At 46.7% G+C, this 23,163-nt stretch overlaps 1 protein-coding gene across 4 annotated transcripts in view; it reads left to right on the top strand.

Annotated features, from left to right (window-relative positions):
- Positions 1 to 2,381: 2,381 nt before the first annotated feature.
- Positions 2,382 to 23,163, top strand: part of PLXNA1 (plexin A1) — a 366,161-nt gene continuing 345,379 nt past the window's right edge. For all 4 annotated transcript variants that reach the window (XM_056853406.1, XM_056853393.1, XM_056853399.1 and 1 more), the window contains exon 1: positions 2,382 to 2,429. The gene's annotated coding sequence lies outside the window, so the exon portion shown is untranslated. The remainder of the gene's footprint in view (positions 2,430 to 23,163) is intronic.

Here is a 23,163-nt window from a genome sequence, read left to right as displayed (position 1 = left end):
ATGCAAGAGAGGTTCAGAGGTGGTTTCCCACTGCCTGCCTCCACGTCATAATGCTAGTATTCCTTGGTGGTCTCCCATCCAAGTACTAACCAGGGCCTGACCCTGCTTAACTTCACAAGATCTGAGGAGATCAGGCTAGTTTGAGCCATCTAGGACAGGGGACAACCTTTCTCTCATCTCTGCAGGAAGATAATGCAATTTTTTTGGCACTTGGGCCAAGAGTGTTGACTACTCCTGGGATAGGATGTGTCGGTCCTTAGTAAGATGAGCCCAAGCCCTTCTGAAATATGAAATGCCAATTTCAAGGATATTTTCACAAGTAACTGTATGAATTTATTTTAGTCCAGAATGCATCACTGTTGAATGTTGTTAATACAGTAGAAAAAGCCAAAGCTGGTCAGTTTCTGAGAGGGAGCCAGTTTCTGAGAGGGAGCCAGCGTGGTGTGGTGGTTAAGAGCGGTGGTTTGGAGTGATGGAGTCTGATCTGGAGAACCAGGTTTGATTCCCCACTCCTCCACATGAGCGGCGGAGGCTAATCTGGTGAACTGGATTTGTTTGCCCATTCCTACACATGAAGCCAGCTGGGTGACCTTGGGCATGTCATGCTCTCTCAGCCTCACCCACCTCACAGGGTGTCTGTTGTGGGGAGGGGAAGGGAAGGGGCTTGTAAGGTGCTTTGAGTCTGCCTTAAGTGGTAGAGAAAATCGGCATATAAAAACCAACTCGTCTTCTTCTTCTTCTTCTTCTTCTTTCTAAACCAGTCAGTTGTAGTTAACCTCTCTTCCCACCCCCCACCCCCGCCATTGTTTCCAGGCCCAGGAAATGCAAAGCCAGATTTTACCACCAGTTGGCTTGCAACATTTGGCTACAGTTCTAAACACACTTAACGTGCAAGCACGTCCCACGACATTCAGAGGGGTTTAGGCTCAAGTACTCTGCATCGGGTTGCAAGCCTCGGTTTCCCCATTTTAAAAAAATGGGCAGGCGACCATCCTTACTCACCACGGAGGAGAGGCAGGTGCAGAACGGAGCGTGGCTCTGACGCCAGCTTGTACTGCGTGCCAACTCACTTTGATTTTGGAGGGACGGATAACGGCCATCTGTCAGCAATGCTCATTCTATGACCTTAGGCAGATCATGAGAGGGAGGGCGCCTTGGCCATTTTCAGGGCATGGAGTAGGGGTCTCTGGGGGTGTGGGGGGTAGGTTGGAATTTCAAGCATTGTGCTGGGGGTTGGACTAGATGACCCAGGTCAGTAGCAAACTGGGTCTAAAAATATTGGTTGCCAGGAGACAAAGGGGGCCCACCCACAACTATACAGCTATCATTTAACTTTATAAGAAATAAATAAAATTTTCAAAAAATACATAAGTGGAAAAAAGGTACAATTAAAATTTTTGCAAAATAAATGTATTTTTTTTAGTAATTACTGTGTACATATATTGTACATATTACTGGCAGTATACAGTAGATACTAAATGTAAATACAGATTGTTATAATTGAATTTTTAATTTTTTAAATTTTAAATAAATAATTTTAAATAAATCTATTATATTTCCAAACTACTAAAAGGTCATTCACGTTTTTAACATATTATCTAATGTTTAAGGGGGCCCACTTCATCAGGGGCCCACAGGGCCACTTGCCATCGGGCAAGCTGACTCAGTGGCCACTGACCCTGGTGCTCCCTTTAAGCTCTATGATTCTACAGCCATTTATGCATGGGAGGTTTTGCCTTGGATTTGCCGCTGTCTGGATGCATAGTTTCCCCCATCCAAATTCTCAAAACTAAAAAATAAGCCCCCGTGCACAGTTCTGAGAATGAGAGTGGGGGAAATGTGCATCTAGAGAGCGGCAAATCCAAGGCAAAACCTCCCAGGCATAAGCCCCCTATGAGTCTATCCTAAAAGCGTCGCGAACTACGCCGCTCCCCTGCGCAAATGACAGCACCGGAGAGGGCTTTTGGCCACTGGCGTCCCGCAGCTTCGCGCCCCTCTCCCAGCCGCACACGCGAGCCTTGCCGCTTTTAAGAGTCTGCAGCCGGCGTTGCCCTTTTAAGAGCGCGCCAGCCTCCTCCAGCTCCGCGCCGCCCTTCTCTCCTCCCGAGCGCCGTTCGGCACAGTTCTGCGCGCCCTCTAGAGGCGGAGGCCGGGGGAGCAGCGGTGGCAGCAGCAGCAGCAGCAGCCCCCTTTGGATGCGTGTCTTCGCCTGTCTCCCTGGGAAGTCAGATCGAGGCTGGAGTTCCATTGGAACCCTGCGCTGCATTCCATTCCATTCATGCTGGGCAGCGGCGGCGGCAGCAGCCACAGGAAAGCGAGCGAGGCACGGAGAAGCCCTGACTTGCAACGGGGGTGGGGTGTGTGTGGGGGCTGCTTGGCGTGGAATGAGATTATGGCAGGGACATCCGAAGCAAGCTCCGGTTCGAGCTGTAAGTCGTGCGATCTAACTTTCCTCCTTTGCCTTTCCCAGGAAACGTTTTTTTTTTCTAAAGCAGTGATTTTGCAGAGAGAAAGGGACCGAAGCAAAGGGTGGGCGAGCGGATTGCAATGCCTCCCCACCCCCGTTTCTCCCTCTCGGTCCGTAGTAGCTGCGCCCCATACGAGGGAGCGACACATTTACGCACACATTATCCGGCTCCTGGGAGATGTCCAGCCTTCCTTAGCTCGGGGGAAACCCGGCGCTGGTGCTGGGGGAAGAATCGCAGCTCCGCACGCGGCGAGGCTGGGTCTTTATTTATATATTTATGTGCTGCATGCGGGAGGGAAAGCGGAGTTTGCGGGATTCTTTCGCTGGGTGGGATCGCCGCGGCGCTGCTGTTATTTTGGGGTGTGTGTGTGTATTGTGTGTAGGCGCTGTGTGTTCTCGGCGCTGGAAGATCGTAAAGTCGGGGAAGCGCGCGTGTGTGAGAGGGAGGCGCGCACACACATACGAGGCAATGTGGGATGGGGGTGGGGAGAGAAGGAAGAGAGAGAGAGAGAGGGCGAAAACGCACGGGAGGTTTTGCCTTGGACCTGCCGCTCTCTAGATGCCCCTTTCCCCCACCCGAAGTCTCCCAACTCCGCACGGGGGCTGATGGATGAGTTGTGAGGCTTCGGCTGGGGGAAAAGGGCATCTAGAGAGCGGCACGTCCAAGGCAAAACCTCCCGTGCGTTTTCGCGGAGAGGCTGGTCGCTTGGCCAAACAACTGATCTGCGGGAACGGTGTGGTTGGGGAGGCTTTCCCGAGGGAAACCGAATCGGCTCCCGGGAAGGGACCGGCTCTGGGTCCCTCTGGAAACGTGGCAGCCAGGCTGGGGAGAGGGGGGAAGAGTTGACAATGAGACGTGAAGAGCGTTTGCAATTAAAAGTGTGCGGCTGAACGAGGCGGGGTGGGGGGATCGGCTCGCCTTTGAAATGGACTAGAAGGGCGTGTGTAGTTGGCGGCGGCGGCGATCGCGGGTGGGGTGGGGTGGGGGAGAAAGGGGCCTGGAACCGGCTGGAATGGCTCGGCGTGTGGTTGCAGCAGCCACGCGCGGAATAGGATGCGCGGCGGGGAGGGGGAGAAAGGGGAAATCGCTCTTTCTTGAAAAGCCTCGGATGCGCTAAAACGCGCCGCCGCTGCTTCCCTGCATGAGAAAGGCTGAGAGAGGGGGGGAGGGAAACTCCCCCTTCGCCACACCATGCCTCGGCAAAGGGAAAAGGTACGGCGAGGAGCTCGCAGGAGAAGGGGGGGGGGAACTGCAGCAGAGCTGAGCAAGGACGGGAGATAGTGGAGTGCATGCGTGGCCGGGGGGGGTGGGTGGGATATAGCGTGGCGGATCTCCTGCCGCTGCCAAGCTCATTCCGCATTTACCTTGCGTTTTTAGATTATTATCCCCCCCCCCCACAGGGCTGCCGCTACCTCCGCCTTGCTCCGATCGCGAGGGAGGGAGGGAAGGGACCGGCGCTGGAGCAGGGAGGCTCTGCGGGGCTGTGTTGCCTCCACTTTTTTCTTTCTTTCTTTCTTTCCCGGGGCTTAGATGAGAGGAAGAGGAAGGGGATCAGAAACTGGCGCTGGGGTGATTTATTTATTTCTTTATTTATTTGGGGGGGGGGGGAGAGACGGGGTCGGGAGGCTGGCGAAAGGAGACGGGAAGCAGCTTCGCAGTGCGAAAGTGACTCAACTCGCCAGTCATCCGCGGCGCAGTGGAGCCCGCCGAGATTGTCCTGTCATTTCCACCAGCAATTTCCTCTTTCCTCGGTCACCTGATTTGGAGGGGGGAAAGTTTGATCAGGAACATCCTTCTCCCCCACCCATGGTGGGGCGTGGGTGAAGGAAAAAGCACCCTGTTGGGTCGGGACTCAGATTTAAGTGGTGCTCTCTCTATTTTTTAAGGCCCAACCTGCTCAGCACTCTTATCTGTTTTCAGTGCCCCCCCCCCCGCAGTTTTGGTGCCATCGCTCATTTCGGGACCCGGTTTGCCCCACCCACTCCCCCCATTCACTCCCCTAAGGTGCCTGAAGTTGAGGAACTTTGCCCGCAGGGTGTTGCCCTTCCTTTGGCATGCACCTCTGTCCCCTCCATCCCGAGACTGGGTGGGGTTTTGGGCTGGGGGCTTCAGCTGATCAGAGCCTGGGAAGGGATGCTGCCCTCACACCAGAGGGGCACTGTCTGGGTTTCCTCGTTGCTCCCCCCACCCCCACACACACTCAGGACTTGAGCTCCAGCGGTTGCCCGAAGGCTTTCCCCAGGGCTGTTCTTTCCAGGAAGTAGCGTTTTCTGCTGGCTTGTCATTTTCCTGGGTGGCTTGCGGGAGCCAGCTCTGGCATTGGGGTGGTGGCTGGCGACATCTTGGCCATCTTCTGGACATGGAGTAGGGGTCTTGGACTAGATGACCCTGGTGGTCCCTTCCAACTCTATGATTCTATGACATTGGGGAGGTCTTGAGGCAGGGCAGTTTGCTGAGCGCTGTCCGTAACTCCCCTCCCTATTTTTTTTCTTTCCACATCTAGTGTTTTTTTTTTTTTTTTAAAGAGGGAGAGAATCTGTTGAATGGTGTATGAGTGGGGCGGATTCAGGAACCTTTGCACAGAGCTTTGCAAAACACATAGCACCATCTTAGGGCTTATTCATTCATGAATTATTCTCCCCTGATTATGGTGTGTAGTTTAGGAAAGGCTCCGATGCTCTGGCACCCAACAGCAAGCCTCCTTGCACAGATGATAAATATAGCTCCGCTGAGTGAATGGGGGAAAGAGGGCTTGGTAGGTGTTATTCATAATGCATATGGATCAGCCTGAACAATAAACAACAGGAAAAAATCGGAGGTTGTAATCTACCCGGAACCCTTGGGGGGAAAGGCAGGGCATATATCTAAATAAATAAGTAATAAATCAAGCAGAACCATTAATGTGGCGCTTAGGGAAACCGGCTCTTGTTTGCATGCTTGTTTTACGGAATTGCTTCTTTAGAACCTGTGTGCTAGCGATTGTGTCCCGTGGTGTGGGCATGTGATACAGAGCTGAAATCGGGGTCCAGCACACACAAGCCAGGCTCCTGCGTTATTCAGGTGGAGAGCCTTTACAAATATTCAGAAGTGGCCTCAGTCCAGTCGATAGCCACTTCTAGTGTTTAATCCTTCTTTTGCTCCCAGTTGTCAATTGTGCTACTTCTTCCTTTCTGTCCAGTGAGCTTCTTATCACTAGACCAATGTGTTTATGCATATTGATTATCTGTATTGACAAGCTCCGGCTTGGGGTGTGCGTGTGAGGTGAGGAATGAGACGTGTGCAATCAGAATTTAGGTGAGATCAGGGCTTACAGAATGGGGAGTGGTGTAGGATTTTACCTTCTTGGTTGACGCTTCCCCTTTTCCTCAAGCCTGTGTGTGCTGAAGGATAGCATCTCTGATATCGTGCTAATTAACACTGGCAATCATCCATGTGCAGACTCAACAGGGAAGAAAAGTTCAGATCACAAGCTGCTTTTAAGCAGATAGTCTCCCTTTTGCTTAAGACAAAATCTGTAAGCATTTTTGCTTAAGACGAAATCTGTAAGCAAAGAGTCTTCTGAGAATACAGTGAGCTATTGCCCTTTCGCTGGAGTAAAAATTATGCATCCGTGCTCATAAAGAGGGGTAGGATGTGAGTTGGACATAGCTCAGGCTATCAACTGCATTAAAGGTTATTTGTTTGAAAACACCATTTCCCTCTGTATAGCATCTAATTGCTTCCTGAACAATCTCAAGGTCTTTTGTGTATGTACTCAGTGGGCAAAATTAGTGACTCGATCTCTTTCTCTCTTTCTCTTAAGAGACTAGTGACCAAATTGTGCAGAGCGAGGAAGTTAAAGAAAATTAGCAGGCCAACAAACTCCCAAGCTGATGCAGAGATAATTCCTTAAGTGGTTACAAACAGGAGAAGGTTTTTTTTTTTTTTAATTCTTTTGCTACAGACTCTGTTTGCATAGTTCAACTTGTTTTATATTAGTAAATTACAGTGCTCGCAGCGCTGAGACAATATCGAGGCTGTGTGGGTGGGAAGGAAGTTTGAATCCAAAATATGCAGTCATGTAGCGGAGGAAGACACTGTGGGGAGTGCAGAATGGTAATCCGCTACGTCCCATTCTGGAGCTATGTTTTTGTTTTCGATTCTGCTCAAACCTTCCTTTAACTAGATCTGTCTGTTTGGATTAAGATCCTAGCGTGCATAAACCATGTATGTATTCCTCTCCAGTAGGTTTTTATAAAAGCAATAGCCAGAAGGCAATTCTTGCTGTTTGCAGTTGGATCACTGTTTTTTTCCTCCCTGTTCTATATATGTAGTGCTATGGCAAGGTTTATAGGGACCCTAGATGAAACCCTTGATCCCCCACCCCTGCCAGTTAAGCCTTAAACATTGGGTGTGTATAAAATCTCTCTCTGTGTGATATAACATATGTATTCCAATACCAGTGCTAGAAGATTCTGAAAACTAGGGGAGGGGGTCATATTCTATGAGAGCACATATGCTTTGTGTACATAAAGGTCCCAGGGTCAATCCCTGGCATCTCTAGCTAAAGAAGTTGTTAGGTAAGACCTTTCTTTCTTTGAGACCCTCGAAAAATGTTGCAGCTGAAAATAGACAGCATAATTGGCATAACTGACTTAGCGTGAAAGTTCAATAACACAATAGTAATTTTATTTAACACCAAACCTAAACAAATATGGACTTTCAATAAGCTATATAATAAATGTTCAGAGCAGTTCTCAGTGGAACAGGCTTCCTCGGTAGGTGGTGGGCTCTCCTTCTTTGGAGGTTTTTAAGCAGAGGCTAGATGGCCATCTGACAGCAATGCTGAATCTGTGAACTTAGGCAGATCATGAGAGGGAGGGTAGGAAGGGTTGCATCAGCGTTTGGCTCTCGTGGCCCCTTCTTACATGGCCTGAATAATTCCAATCGCCATTTTGAGTTCAGGAAGCAATTTTCCTCCAGGCCAGATTGGCCAGGGATCCTGGAGGTGTTTTCTTTGGCTATTTACTGGGCATGGAGTAGGGGTCACTGGGGATGTGGGTGGGGGAGAGGTAGTTGTGAATTTCCGGCATTGTGCAGGGGGTTGGACAAGATGACCCTGGTGGTCCCTTACAACTCTATGATTCTATTTTTTAAATTATTTTTCAAGATGCTCACGCAACCTTTAAACAAAAAAAGGACAAACTTTTGTGATGAAGCGTCACTTATTGCTTTATCAAAGCCCTTGTCCCTTGTTCCTTGCCAAAAAGTGTTCTGTTGAAAAAACTGCCAAGTATTATTTTGTTCGTTTTTAAAACATGGTCAGTCCTTACTGGTTCTTAAATTTCAGTGTATGGGAACTTGGACATACATCCTGACAGTAATCTTTAAGACAAGTCCCCCAGATTTCAGTGGGGTTTACTTCCAAGTAAAACTTGCAGCCTTTGTAACTGGGATGTTGTTGTGAACACTGTTGTGCTGTTGTAATTACAAATCGTTTTACAACTGGATGTATTATTATTAACTATGATTTATTATTTATGATGCATAGCACCAGCAATGCATACTGAACTTTATGGGGGAAAGGAGAGAATCTTCCTTTGAGGAGCTATGTACCTTAATCAGATGATCCTCTTCACTTCAGCAAACATTGTACTGGATCCTTACTCTACCTACCAATGTTCTACTGTGATCCTGTATTATTAGTAAAATCAGCTATACATTTATTTATAATTTGTGATAGGAAGATATCACTGTCTGAGTGCAACTTCTCAAATATGGCTCATGGGTGGGTTTCTTTGAAGTTGTTCCAGAGATGCCTTAGAGGGAAAGGGTATGAGAAAGACTCGGCTATTTTGAGGCACTTACAGATTCTTAGCATACCAATGCATTTCTCATGTGTGTAGAAGCCCTTTCCATGTTAGAAGTCTTGTCAGTGAGTGACTTCTTTCAGTAACATAAAGTAAGCTTGGCATTTTACTACTAAAAAATCATACTATGAAAGGCAGGCTTTGAAGAAACTTTTCCTCAGGTAAACTTTTCTGGGGTATGTGTCTGTGTGTGAGTGTGTGTGGCAGTGGAGAGAGGTCTACACTGTTTATCTTCTCATTCTTCTGGTTATAAATTGTCTTTGCCACGAACCAACAGTCATCCAAATCTGGATTATGCTTGAGATAGTGGGTGGTGGGGGAATGGGACCCAAATCTTGCTTCCATCCATAGGTTGAAGCTTTTGTCTTGTTAGAAGCAGAAAGGGAGCTGGTTTGGTGGGGGGAAGGGGAGGGGAAACACATCCTCCTAATGAAAGTGTTGGACTTCAAGGCAGGCAGATTTGGGGGGGGCTTAGGGCATGGCTGCTTAATGTTTAACCAGGCTAAACAGCTTAAATATGACCTCGTCTGGTGTTTGTGTCTCCCTCTCTCCTCCCTCAGTAGAAAACGTTGTTAGGCCTCCCTTTCTGTTCCTGACCCCCAAATAATAGTTGGATCAAGAGCAGAAATAAAGATTCTGGTCTCCTCCTTCCAGGCCTTATGAGAACGGAGTGCTTTTTGGAGAATTGGAAGATCTTTGGTGACTTTACTTCTATCTCAAGGGAGGACTCTTGAATGAGGAGCCCCAGCCATTTGGTTCTTGGGTACACAAAAAATCCCTTGTAGCCAGTGCAAGTCCTGATTGCAGCATGCCGTGATTGACGTAGCATCCGACTCAGTTTATTTTGAACCTCATCACTATCCTTAACGGTCTCCTTTGTAATAAAAAAAATCCCTTAACAGTCTCCTTTGTAGTAAAAAAGACACACAGAGACCCAGAGGCACTATAATTACCCATATCCATAGAAATTTAGCCACCCTGCAGTGTTTGTAGTGCCATCCTCAAAGCACCCTTGAAAGACAGCACCATGCTTTTAATCTCTGTTTGAGGAGGAGCGACGTTAGGAATAACAGCGTTTCTTTGCTTTATTGGGTTGTTGTGAGGACAATATGTAAAATTGGGGCATCAGGGTGCATGTGCTTCTGATCCTCCTCTGCCGTCAGTGTCATTCACATATGCTCACCAGGAGGTGTGGATACAGTAAACCTATTTGCTATATCGCAGCAGAATGTGTGTGTGCGTGGAGCGGGGGGAACATGGCCAGGGCGATATAGGAAAATAGTGGCAGGTAAACATTGGATTGAAGTATGAGAACTAAGATTTGTTCTGTGTTGGGGGGGGGAGAAATGAGGAAGATCTTGCAGGCTTGCTGCAGCAAGCTATCAGCAGCCAAGTAACATCCAGGCTAAGATTGTTCTCCACTTCCTACTGGTATTAAACGGCTGCACGGAGCCAGAGGTGTGAGCTAAAGGACTCTTGGGCCTTGGCTTTTAGTCCCAGGATTACAGCCTCGGGCCTGTGTAAGGCAGCAGCATCCATCAGGTGATGCCCAGCATGTGTGAGTTTTGTTGCATTGGATTTTCTTCTGGTTAACGTTAATTTTATTTGGTGATTTCTCCTATGAGCCTCTTTGGGTCCCATTGGAAGAAAAGCAACATACATATGCCACAAAATAACAAACAAATAAAAAACAAATACTTATCACTTGGAAGCTTCTATTCAATTATTGAAGTACATGGTAGCCCACTTCCTGATGGGCAAATTACTGGGAGCACACTGAAGCGGCCCTTTAGCTGGCTTTCTGGTGCTTCCCAATATGTCGGAGACTGTGCCTTGTTCCTCCATGTTCTATCTGAGAGAGGTTTCCTGCTGTATACCTCACTTTTGTTTGCTGCAAGTGTACTGGACTTTGACACAGCAAACAAAAGTGTGCACCATGCATACATGTCCCTTTGCATGTGCCAGGAGGGCAGTCATTGCTCTCAGGTATACCGTACATATGTGAATGTTGAGGGGCACACATCCTTCATTCACACTTCACATCGACCAAAAGTGCAAGATAGGCTGATGTCCCCAGATTTTTCAAATTCTGCTCCAGTATGAGCCATAAGTCTAGACCCACTTGGAACTGGTTTTGCTAAACTGATTGCTCTGCAGTTATCTCTGATGTGACAATACTTACTTGTCTGTGGCGTCTGACTATGGCACATCATATTCTGTATGTTATAATTCAGTGTGGTGCAGTGGATAGGACTCTGAACTTGTTTGTGGGAAATCCAGGTTCCTATGCTCACTCAGCTATGAAGATCACTGATTGGCCTTGGGGAAGTTGTCTGACTCTCACGGGGGGTGTGAGGCTGACAGTGAAGTCCTAAACCAAATTACTCCTTTCTATGCCCATTGACTTCAGTGGATTTATAAGGGTGTAACTCTGCACTATAAGATGCTGTTTGGGGTTCTGTGGAGGAAGAGCATCATAAATACAGTAAACGTGATACTTGGGAGTAGAAGATCCTGCTTCATTAGAGGGGGTTGAATTAGATCAGACTGTGTTCTGGGGACCCCTTAGATTCTTTGAAAACTTATCAGGGGATCTTCAGTGAGATTAATGACAGACAAGATTCTTTGAAATGCAACATACTCCACCAGCATCAATCTTACCCAGAAAAGTAGTGCTGCCCCAGTATTCCTACTGTGGGGATATTGGTTGTGTCCTTTCTAGGGCATGTTCTCAGTGAGGCTTTACAACTATGGCCAGTGCCACAGGGACTATTGAACACATGAAGCTGCCTTATACTGAATCAGACCCTTGATCCATCATAGTCAGTATTGTCTACTCATACCAGCAGTGGCTCTCCAGGGTCTCAGGCAGGGGTCTTTCACATCACCTACTTGCCTTTTCCCTTTAACTGGAGATGCTGGGGATTGAACCTGGGACCTTCTGCATGCCAAGCAGATGCTCTGCCGCTGAGCTCTACCTCCCATTAAAGAGTGATAACAGGTAACTTTGTTAAGGGGCATTCTGAATAAGCCTAGAAGTGGACAATGGTGACTCTGATCTGTGTGTGTGTGTGTGAAAGGTATGTGAATTCTGGATTAATGGCATTATTTCACATGCTGTTGTCTCATACTCAAGGCCTCCCTTCTGGAGATGTCACCTGCCGCTTGCACAACGATACAGTGTATGTGGAAATGAAAACGTTGTTCATCTGGATATATAGGGGTGGGATGTTTATTCGAAAGCCTTCTCTTTTAGGTTATGGGGTGGGTAAAAAGATATTCTTAACAAATTCCGTTCATCTCAAAACGTGTGTAATGCCTTCTCATAATGGATGCCTTGTGACCTGCTGAGAGGAGTGGGTCTCGTTTTACCTGCGACGAACAGCCGCTCAGCACTTCTAAGGAGCGGTCAATCAGTGTGTTTAGAAAAGAGCTAAAGAAACCACACTGCTGCTCAAATAAAAAGCTCAGTCATGTCTGTGCATTTCCTCCTGGAGCAGCCATTACTTTTGGATGATGTGTTTTCTGTTCCAGCCTGACCTTTGCTGTTTTGCTTTTATGTCGTCCCCTGTTCCCAGACCCTTTAAACCTCAGGCAAATGTCTCTTTGATAGCAAAGAAACATTACTGACTCTTTTTAAAAAGAGTAATGTGCGTGTTAGTGGGTTTAGTCCTTCGTTTAACGGGGGCCAGAAAAGCACCTGTCCAGCCCCTTCTGTGTTCCCTATAGATCAAAATGTTTAAATTCCCTTCTAGTTGCCTGAACAGCTACTGTAGTGAGGCCACAGCCCAAATTAAATGTGAAGTTTTTCTGGTGTGTTTCTCTCCCCCCCCCCACCCTTTCATTTTTGATAAATGATGCTTGGCGGGCTTAGAGTATTGCATAATTAACCTCCTCGCGATTAGGTTTGCGACCAATGAGGTTTTACAGTTGTCAAGGTTATCTGTGTCTTTGTTTAACATATTTGCTTATCTCCCCCTCCCCCAAGATTGTAACGGCTGTGAGAGAAGTTGCCACATGGTCTGGACAGGCAAGGAATACTTGCTGCCCTCATTTACTGGTGCGTAACTGAGGCATGGGGACAGAGGCGGTGTGGAATTAATAGGACCGACAAACTCCCTTAATAAGGGAAGCTCGGTCGTCTGCTGGTTTGGCTCTCCTCCTGTTTGCCATTGGTGATCAGGCAGCTGATTTATCAATGGGCTGCTCAGCTTTTTGTAGCCTGTTCATCCCTGGCAGGGAACTTTTTAAAGGGGGGGGAGTGTCAGAAGCTGATTGAGGGATCAGCTGGGAGTCGGTGACTGATTCCCCCTCCCCAGCCGTGCATGGGCACAGTGAAGTTTGGGGAACAACAAAGCTTTGAGTTAGCTTCTGATTTCAACCCCCCCCCCCCAGTTTTGCTGTCAATTTCCCAGCCATTCAGGGATACAGCAGAGTTTCCCGGGGCAGATTGGAGGTCAACTCCCAGCTGATCTCCTCCTACTTTAGAAACCAAGAAACAAAGTTAGCAATAATGGGGTAGCTGCAGACTTGCTTGGCAGTTGCTTGATTTGTGTGGTGCCCCCACAAACGTATCAGGGGATTTGCTCACTTCTGTCTGGGAGAGTCAAAAGTGGTATGTTTGGCTGCTGGACCTGTTTGCTGCAAAAATGTGGCTTCCCTGCTCTGGACTACTGTGTTTTCTGCTGGTCCTCTCTAAGTTATAGACTGTGGAATGACAGTTTCTTGACTCATCTTCTCTTTTCTTCCTCCTCCTTTGTTCACACTTTCATAGTCTTTGAAACTGGGCTACCATTCATGGTCTGCACTCTTGTGTAATTCAATTTTGCTTAGTCCAAGGGTTTAAAATCACTTGAAGCTAGAGTTGCCAACCTCCAGGTACTAGCTGGAGATCTCCTGCTATTACAACTGATCTCCAGCCAATAGAGATCAGTTTCCCTGGAGAAAATGGCTGCTTTGGCAATTGGACTCTATGGCATTCAAGTCCCTCCCCTCCCCAAACCCCGCCCTACTCAGGCTCCGCCCCAAAAACCTCCCACTGGAGGCAAAGAGGGACCTGGCAACCCTACTTGAAACATGAAGTAGTGCAATGTAAGCAGGACCTACTTTCTCTTCTCTCTGTGTCCTCTTTGTTAAAACTGTCAGGGGAGAGGGGGGGCAGGAGAAATGCTGGGGCAGGAGATACCTTTCTTGTGATGGGGATTTTGTCTTCTGCTCTGGTAATTCTGTTCACCTACAGTGGTTGCAATGTTGCACTGCTTCCTGCAGGAAGGAAGATTTCCAGCCCCCAAATTCTAGTTTACGAAAGTTTGAAAACTTCCTTACTCAAGAGCAGCAAAGTGCTTTTCTGATTTCTTCTCCTATAGTAAAGGATTGCGTGCACAAGGCACGGGACGCTAAAGTTATGGATGTTAGCTTATCATGTGTGCATTTGGTCTGACAACAGATGTAACCTTCTTGCTATGTGTACACATGAAACAGTCAGAGTGGGAAAACCACCCTCTAGTCCTGCAATCTGACAAGTTCTAGGCCAGCTTTTTAAACAAGTGGAGCTCATTCACCTTGCACGCCTTTCAGTACTGGGAATAACAGTGTGTTGGTTTAACAGTGTTATTGGGGATCCTGGTTGAAATTGCTGCATAATTGCAAGGATTAATTAATTAATTAACTTCTTTTAAAGGTAAAGGGCTGGGGGTAAAGGGAAGATGACTGGGGAAGGCACTGGCAAACCACCCGTAAACAAAGTCTTCCTAGGAAACGTCGGGATGTGACGTCAGGGTGACATCACATCCCGATGTTTCCTAGGCAGACTTTGTTTACGGGGTGGTTTGCCAGTGCCTTCCCCAGTTATCTTCCCTTTACCCCCAGCAAGCTGGGTACTCATTTCACCGACCTCGGAAGGATGGAAAGCTGAGTCAACCTTGAGCCGGCTACCTGAAACCGACTTCTGTCGGGATCTAACTCAGGTCGTGAGCAGAGCTTTTGACTGCAGTACTGCAGCTCACCACTCTGCGCCGTGGGGCTCTGTAACTTCTCCTATGCCCCATCTTTTCCTTAGTGGGTATGCAAAATGGCTTTCATCAATCTCCTCCGTTTTATCCTCACAACAATGCACCTGCCTCAGTGTCAGGTACCTCAATGTGAAGTAGGTTAGGCTGAAAGTGTATGACTGGCCCAAGGTCACCCAGCAAGCTTCTGTGGAAGAGAGGGGATTCGAACCTGCATCTCCCAGATCCTAGTCCTGTGCTGTGTCGTGGCCTGGCCAGTAAAACTGGACTGACTTTTGTTGGTTCTTCACACTCCGTGACCCACTTCCTAGATACTTCCAGGGCCACTGCCTAGAAGAAAAAGAGTATATGCTGACTTCCTCTACAACTTAAGGAAGAATCAAACCGGCTTACAGTTACCTTCCCCTCCCCACAACAGATACCCTGTGAGGTAGGTGAGGCTGAGAGAGCTCTAGGAGTGCTGTGACCAGCCCAAGGTCACCCAGCTGGCTTTGTGTGGAGGAGTGGGGAAACAAATCCAGTTCACCAGATTAGCCTCTGTCGCTCATGTGGAGGAGTGGGGAATCAAACCCGGTTCTCCAGATCAGAGTCCACTGCTCCAAACCACTGCTCTTAACCACTACACCACGCTGGGAACATTAGGCAGATCCCCCAGCCTTCCTTCAAGCTCCCCCTGAAGGGCTATAATAACTTTTCCTGGAGCTGTTTCAGCCGACTGGGCTCTTCTCTTCCCTTCATTGGAGCTCATGCTTCCCAGATCTCAAGTCCTGGAGCCTCTTTTCAGTGCCAGCCTTTTAACAATGGCACGTGTGAAACATGTATACGTGTGGTGGTGCATTTCCCTCCCATTGAGTCAGTATGGCCACCCCCCTCCCTTGGTCAGAGGCCGTGGTTTCCACACGGGCTTCACTCTCTTGAGCCCCTGTGCCTCTCTGTGCCTCCGCCGCAGTAGCCTGCCTCGCTAAGGCTGACAGCTTGCAGAGCAGCCCGCGGGCTCTCCTTCAGCCCCCGCCTCCTTTTGCTATCTCACACATATCCAATCTGCCAGCCAAGTTGGCACAGAGACCGAGGAGAAGTAGTAATCCAATTTGGCCACTTTAACTGCACTTTGCTAACGGTGCCGCTGGCCAAAGCTTGGGAACTTTAATCTGCCTAATGACCTCAGCTTCGGGGACTGGGAGACTGGCTGACGGTCATTTGTTTTATTTATTTGCTTTTCCTTTTCTTTGGCTGTTGGAGATGGATTCGATGCTCAGATGTTAGGATCGCCAGGGTCCAGTTGCTTATGTCTGTGGCATTCTGCAAAAGCTATAACTTCCTTCTGTGGCAGAAGGGAGAACAGAGAAGGGTGGGGCTTTTTTTGGTGGGTTTTTTTTTTTTGTAATTTTGTTTTTACCATCCTTCTTTCTTATTCTCCCATTCTTCTCCGCCCCTTAAAAAAAATCTTGTAGAGACAGCATCACCAGGCAAATCAGTTTTGCAATATATTATTTTCAGGAATGCTCCGCCAAGGAAAATAAAGTGTCTTTCACTTCCTTTGGTTGCCTACTGTTTAATGTACAAAATACAGCAGTGGTAATTGCATTAAAATGTATATAATTATACCGTACAAGGGGGGGGGAGTCTTGTTAATTGCACGGGTGTTTTGAACTGATAAGTGTCGAGTGATTCATGTTTTTCTTAGGAGTTCACTAAAGCTGAGTCCTCGTCCACAATGGGAGAGGCTTGTTTTCCTATCGTTGTGAGCCAGTGAACTAAACATAGAATCTGAGCTGGCTTTTAGACCCACTGAGCCTTACGCGGGTTCTTTGGCTATGTCGATCCTGCAAGATGCTGAGTGCAAAATGACCAAGCACTTAGATCCAAACTAGATGCGAGGGCAGGGGGCAGCCATGATTTGTTGTTCACCTACCTGTCCTGTTCATAAATAAAGTGAGGAATGGAGGCAGATGCCTGATTTATTTTTACCTGAGAAAGTGTGTGCAGTTGAGGGTTGTTGACCTGTGCCCCTTTAGCTCACCTCACTCCGTTTCCTCCGGTACATTTCTCCTCAGCCTGCCTAATGTTTGGTAACAAATATGGACTGGCGGAAAAGTGTCTAGGGCGACAGCGGGCGGGCGGAGGGGATCAGGCAGTGCAGGAGACAAAGTTCAGCTCCTCTTACCCACACAAACCTTTCCTTGCAAAACTTCAACCCCACCTTGTTTTTAGATGCGAATGAGCAGACGAGCAAAGGAACAAATGTGGCCTCTCCTCTCGAACTGGCCCCGAAGCATGTCGGTTAGTTTTTAAAGGCAGCAAGTCACACTTACGGTGGTGTGACAACTCTGAGGCTCTTGGTGGATTAAAAATGGGTTATTTGATTAACTGTCTCATTTTAAATCAATTATGCTTAGACACATTTACATATTACAGAGACTCCATGAAGGTGCCTTTGTGAGGATAGTGAAAGAAAGTGTGAAGTGGTTTACTATTCCATAAATAAAAGCTACCATTGATTTTCTTTTTGTATAAAAAGCTTTCTTTTGTATTCTTCCATTATTTTGGGAATATGGAATGTTAACCTGCCAATGCTGAAAAACAGAAACAAGTTCAAGATCTATCAGCAATAAGATTTACAAGCACGTGGAAGGTTTTCTGCTCTGCATTGTCAACTTCAGTTACTCTTGGCTTTTGTTATTAGGAGGGAAGCTATACAGTAGTTTCCTTCCACATCACTATCTGCTAGCTTTGGAGACAGAAGGAATGAGAGGTCATCTATGAGTTGTTTTTTGCTCCCATCAAATTTGTCCTAGAAAGGAAGGAGGCAGTATATGCTTGTGTACTGCGTAAGCCAGGAGACCTGTCCAAAGGCCTTTTCTCTGTGTCAACTGCAACCAAATAATTGAGGGAAGGAAAGGAAAATTTTAATTTATGATTCAAGCTTTAATTGATTCATCTGTGTGACTAATCAAACTTTTCCAATGAAGTTATTTTAAGGTTGTATATTCTGTCTCCAGCCTCCAGAAGGTTGTATACTCTCTCTCTCTAGATTAAAAAAAGACAAGTAAACATTAGTTTTACCGTTTCCTGTAGTACAGCTGCCCTACTTGCTTTATGTAGGGAAAAGATATGTTGTCATTCCAGCACCTATACACCTATGTGTGCATGTAAACAGTCACCTAGAAAGGACTTCTGGTTCACCCACAGTTGAACTAGAGTTGCCAACTTTTGAAGTTGTCCATTTAGCTGTCTCTTTAATATCAGTTTGATCTGCAGCAATTATTAGGTGATAACTTCATGTTATGAAAAGCTTCAGCTGGACTGACACAAACAGGACACAGGGTCTTATTCCAAGACACTGAAAGACTGGACAATTCTACCAACTATTTTGTCAGATTGCACAGAGAAGCCATTGAAATTCATAAACATCAGCACAACTTTAACAGAAAAGAGGAGAGTTTAAGAATGAATAAGGCTTGGCTTCCTGCCCTGAAAAACCTCCAGACAAAGACAACATTCAACAATAGCCATACAGATTAGTTTTGGATTACACACATTAACAGATCACTTCAGGATACAATGGTTCCATATTAACATACCATACCCTCATTAGCACATTATCTTGATACTTACAGGACAATACTTTTGCAGGACAATACTCAGCTCAAACCCAACCCCTTTCTGACTATATATTACTCTTCCTACACCCTTGACACTGAGAGACACTGTCCTTCAGTGTTACTACTCTGAAGATGCCTGCCACAGTTGCTGGCGAAACGTCAGGAAAGAAAATTCCAAGACCACGGTTACACAGCCCGGATAACCTACAAGAACCAATGAACTCTGACCGTGAAAGCCTTCGACAATACTTCAGCTGTAGATTTCTGCATAGTAAACCTCTGTTAAAGAAATAGGACACCTCTTGTCCAGTTGGCAACCTGCTTGGTGTCAGGACCATAACAACAGGCAAGTCTAGGCACCTTGGTCTCCAGAACTTTGCCATATGACTCAGTGATCTTCCTCAACCTCTAGATCAGAACAGAACCTCTAGATCAGAACAGAACAAACATCTTTGGCAAACAGATTGTCTCTTATAATCCAGCCATGACCTTAGGTCCTCCCTTGATTGTCTCATTCCTCAGGGTTCTCTTCAGGGTTTAGGTCCATGTACTGGGCTATTAACAGTAATTTTAAGTGGATAGGAGTCAAATCAAAGTGTCATTTTCAGCCTGAGCCTATGTATGTTTATTTGAAAGTAAATCTCACTGAATTCATTGGAATGTCTCCCTAAAATGTGCCTAGGATTAGAGCTTGAGGAGAGAGAAGTTCCTGCTAGCCCTGTTTTTATGTCACTTGTATGCTTCATTGCCTCTTGGCCTCCTGTTACAAGTTCATGGTAACTCATTCCTTTAATACAAAACAACGACTAAAAATTACCAGTATTGAAAGGAATGGTGCTACTTCAGCTATTGGCCGAAATAGTTGCTCCTCCAGAAACATTGTATGGAACCCATTGGCATGGCCACAGGAGAGGGGAGGAGGAATGTGTGTGCCCCCTTTGTAGTTTGGGGAATTTGACCCACATCGTGCATTTTCCATCTCCCACTTCTGGATTTCCAACTTCCCTGGCCATTACAAGGTGGGACCTCTAAACACCTTGTTTATACTGTTTGAAAATGTTTTTACTATCAAGGGGCACCTCTACTAGAGCTCTGGGGCTTGTTTTGGGAAAGCGCTGAGGGTTTTTCTTTTGCAGAAATGCAACACACAAGGCTTCTGGTGTAGAAGCCACAACATTTGAACAGGTTTTAAACTAAAGCAGTGTAGCACTGTGTGACCTAAAGCTCCCGGTTCTAATTTTAGTTCAGCCACCTGTTTTCTCAGCTCTCCCCTCCTTCCCCCCAATATTTTGTATATAATATTAGGACATACTGGTATTCCTGATAGGGTGTTTTATTTATATTAAGAGGTATGACATATCTCAAATTTGTAAAGATTAGAGAGTGAGAATGCATATAAAGTGCACTGAGAACTTAAGGAAACCAATGTATAACACTAACAGAGCAATTCCAAGCAGAGTCTTCAGTGCCTTCAATTGACTGAGGTGCATGTAGCTCTGTTTTCTTTCCCTGCAAAATACTGTTTGTATTTTTCACTCCTCCTCATTTCATTCCTCAGCCATAGTCATTTCCATTCCTAGAAGTGCAGACAGGCAAACAAGAGTTTTGAGCATGTGAGGTTCTCATCCTCAGAGTACTGCTGGGAGATCTGTTGACTTGACCTACTCCTCACCTACGTTCTTGCTTCCATCTGTGATGTTGCAGAAATGGGGTTGTCACCTCTGGTGGGGGAACAAGCATCAAGACGTACTCTTAGAAAGCCAAAAACCTGTTTTTCAGGCTGATGCCTCCAGCAAAAAAAAAAAAAAGAAAAAAAAGAAAGGGAAGAGAGGCAGTGGAGCATACCAGAGGCCAGTGCAATGCTTTCCAAACCAGGATGTTTAAGGGTTTTTTGTGTGCTTGGGTGTCTCAGTGTTTTTAATCTGTTTAGTTCAGGCCACAGGGATGTCTGCTTTTAGCAACAAAGTCCTTTGCTCAGCCACAACTGCTGGCATGTTTGATAACGGGCATTCCTTGCCCCAGGATACTTTTCCCACACTTTACTGATTGACAGGTACAATACCATGTGGCTTCCTGGTGGCTTCTGTACACATGTGGCTAGCATTCAAGATTGCGTAGTTTCTTAACTCTGACCTCGCTGTTGTTGCTTACCAGCGATTACTCATCACTCTAGTAACAGAGGTTTGAAAATTACGGTGTCCTTTGTATGCTAAAACAGGCAAAGGGCTGATGGGAAAACTGAGGTAAAAATAAGTGTTGTGGCTTTCCTAAGCTCATGCAAAAAACCCATCATGCACCTGTTTCCACAATGCTTCCCATGATCATGGGGTCATAACATACTACAAAAGAAATTGTATAATTGGGGCCCAGGCAACCTTATCTTAGAAGTCCAGGTCCATTTGTGGACTATGGACTACGATGACTGACTTTTTGGAGTTGTAAAGTGATACCACTGTTTCCTAAGCAAACATATAATATGTAAATGACATGAATGTGACTGAGTCCCTGGGTGGGTATAACATTTTGAATATATGCATGTCTGCTGTCTGTATTCTGGTGTATTTGCTGTGGGAAGCACCTGTGTACATACAGCAAACATGTTTGGGGCAGCACTAAGGATGCCTGTATTTTAAGTGCAATCTGAGTTTTCTTTCTGTGACTGTTGTGTGTAACCTAGGTCAGTTACAAACATCTAGGTGAATATGCCTTGTGGTGATGCCGTATGAAATGTGTGGACTTCATGACCTGATGAACATTTCTTGAAGTTGACTGAGATTTTGTTGGTCACTTCAGTGCCACTGAGAGGATGGACTGGGATAATCTACCGCAGGCAGTGACGCAGGAGAGGTTTCCTGTCCACACCTTCAGCTGTGCCCTGTTGGAACAGGAATGGGATTCAACTTCCTTGCCTGTGCTGTGGAACACTGCTGAAGATGTCTCTTGTATGGGAGAAGTGGATGAGGTTGTTGAAGGCTGGTGTGATATCTTCTCAGGTGTCTCTGTCAGCCCAAATGTCTACTTGCTGTTCCCCATAGAGTAAAATAACCCATTAACAAGGCGAAGACACTCTCACTAATAGCTTGGCTCCTCAGCAATTGAGAGGGGTTCATTTTTTTGTGGAAATGGTTGAGCTGGTTAAGACAAGGCTGAAAGTGCTGGGATGACCCTACCTGCAAGTGGGAAGAACTTTGGGGTTCCACCAAACAATGACATCTTTTAGTTCAGGGGTGTTGAAGTCATTTGTTATGAGGGCTGGGTATGACATAAATGTCACTTGCCTCACCAGCTCAGATCGGGTGGGGGGAGGGGGGAAGTGGCTGCTTTGGCTGGTGAGTCCACAGCAAGCTCACCAGCCCAGATCGGGACTGGGGGTGTGGCTCCCTTGGCTGGCTCGCGGGCTGGATAAGAGCTCTCAAGGGGCCGAATACGGCCCGTGGGCCTTATGCTTGACACTCCTGTTTTACTTGGGGCTGAAGTTGAACCATTAACTTGATGTAAAAATTACTACATCTTCTCCTACCAATGCAACCAGCTGTACAATGTTGAATTTCATGAGTTCTTGCTGGGTGGCTTGCTGTCTTCCTTCAAGTGTTTTAAGATCTCTTGGGTGCATTCCTCCTTTCACCTTTGCATCTCTGTGGAAGTCAATATTACAGGGCATTTACTGTGGCTCCATATGGACTCTTAGGTGTGTTTATCTGCTTTCATTGGATGGTGTTGGTCCATCCCTGCCTGAACGAAAATGAAGCCTGCGTCACACTCTTGAAAAATGTTTTCCTTTACTTTCCCTTTGTTTTGTTTCTGTTGGAACATTTTCAGACATTTCTGTCTTCCTCCCTCCTCCTTTACTTTGGCTTAGCGAAACTCTACAAGCTCTCCAGCTATCTCACTGCTTCTTGCTTTCCCAGGCTTGCTCCTCCTTGAGCAATTAAAAACTTTTGCTACATATTTGGACTTGAACTTTGAAGTGAAAAGTGGATCCAAGCCCTCACTTGAATCTGGCCCTTCCCTTCACTACAGGCAGAAACATCTTGCATGCTGGCAAATCTGCGGTAGGCTTCCAGCCAGAAAAGGGCCTCAGTGCAAGGAATGCTAGGGAAGGGAAGCAGGCACAATGAGCCTGCTCATTATGCAGGAGACCGGTATTAGCTGAGAGGGGAAGGAGACCTTATCTAAAACTGATACAAAGTTATTTCCACCTTGTAAAAATGTGCCTGCCTGTGTCAAGAGCTGCTTGCCCTGTGCAGTGTCTAGCTGGAAGTGATCCCCCTCCCTCCCCATGCTGCACATGTGTTTACTGGAAAAAGTAGTTAGAGTGGGAGGTTGTCAAGAGAATGGGGTGGTATCGGGGAGATTGAAGGACCCTCTTCTGCCTCATAGAATCATAGAGTTGGAAGGTACCACCAGGGTCATCTAGTCCAACCCACTGCACAATGCAGGAAATTCACAACTACCTCCCCCCTCCCCCCAGTGACCCCTACTCCATGCCCAAAAGGTGGTCAAGATGCCCTCCCTGTCATAATCTGCCTAAGGTCATAGAGTCAGCTTCTCATTCTGCTGTTGCTTTGCATGTGTTAGGCATAGGATTGCCAACCCCCAGGTACTAGCTGAAGATCTCCTGCTGTTACAACTGTTCTCCAGTTGACAGATCAGTTCACCTGTAGAAGATGGCTGCTTTGGCAATTGGACTCTATGGCATTGAAGTCCCTCCCCTCCCCAAACCCTGCCCTCCTCAGGCTCCGCCCCAAAAATCTCCCACCAGTGGCGAAGAGGGACCTGGCAACCCTACTTAGGCAGTAGTCTGAGTTCCTAGACCCACCTTTACTGCTAAACATCTAGCTTGGCCCTAGAATCCACATCATTTTGAATCTGGATTTGTATTGCTCAAAGTAAAATCAGCTTAATCTGACCTGGAAACTATTGGGCTTGGATGATGATGAAGAGTTGGTTTTTATATGTCGACTTTCTCTACCTTCTAAGAAGAATCAAACTGGCTTACAATCTCCTTCCCTTCCTCTCACCACAACAGACACCTTGTGAGGTAGGTGAGCTGAGAGAGTTCTGAGAGAACTGTGACTAGCCCAAGGTCACCCAGCAGGCTTCTTGTGGAGGAGTGGGGAATCAAACCCAGTTCTCCAGATTAGAGTCCACTGCTCTTAACCACTACACCATGCTGGCTCTCCCACAGGTTGTGGTAGTCTGCTATGAAATCTTTAGGTTCAGTCCCCCAGTCAGT

This window comes from Euleptes europaea, chromosome 1 (assembly GCF_029931775.1).
Source record: "Euleptes europaea isolate rEulEur1 chromosome 1, rEulEur1.hap1, whole genome shotgun sequence".
In the NCBI taxonomy this organism is placed as follows: domain Eukaryota; kingdom Metazoa; phylum Chordata; class Lepidosauria; order Squamata; family Sphaerodactylidae; genus Euleptes; species Euleptes europaea.
Note: the sequence above shows the minus strand (reverse complement) of the source record. Positions and strands in the feature narration are given on the sequence as shown.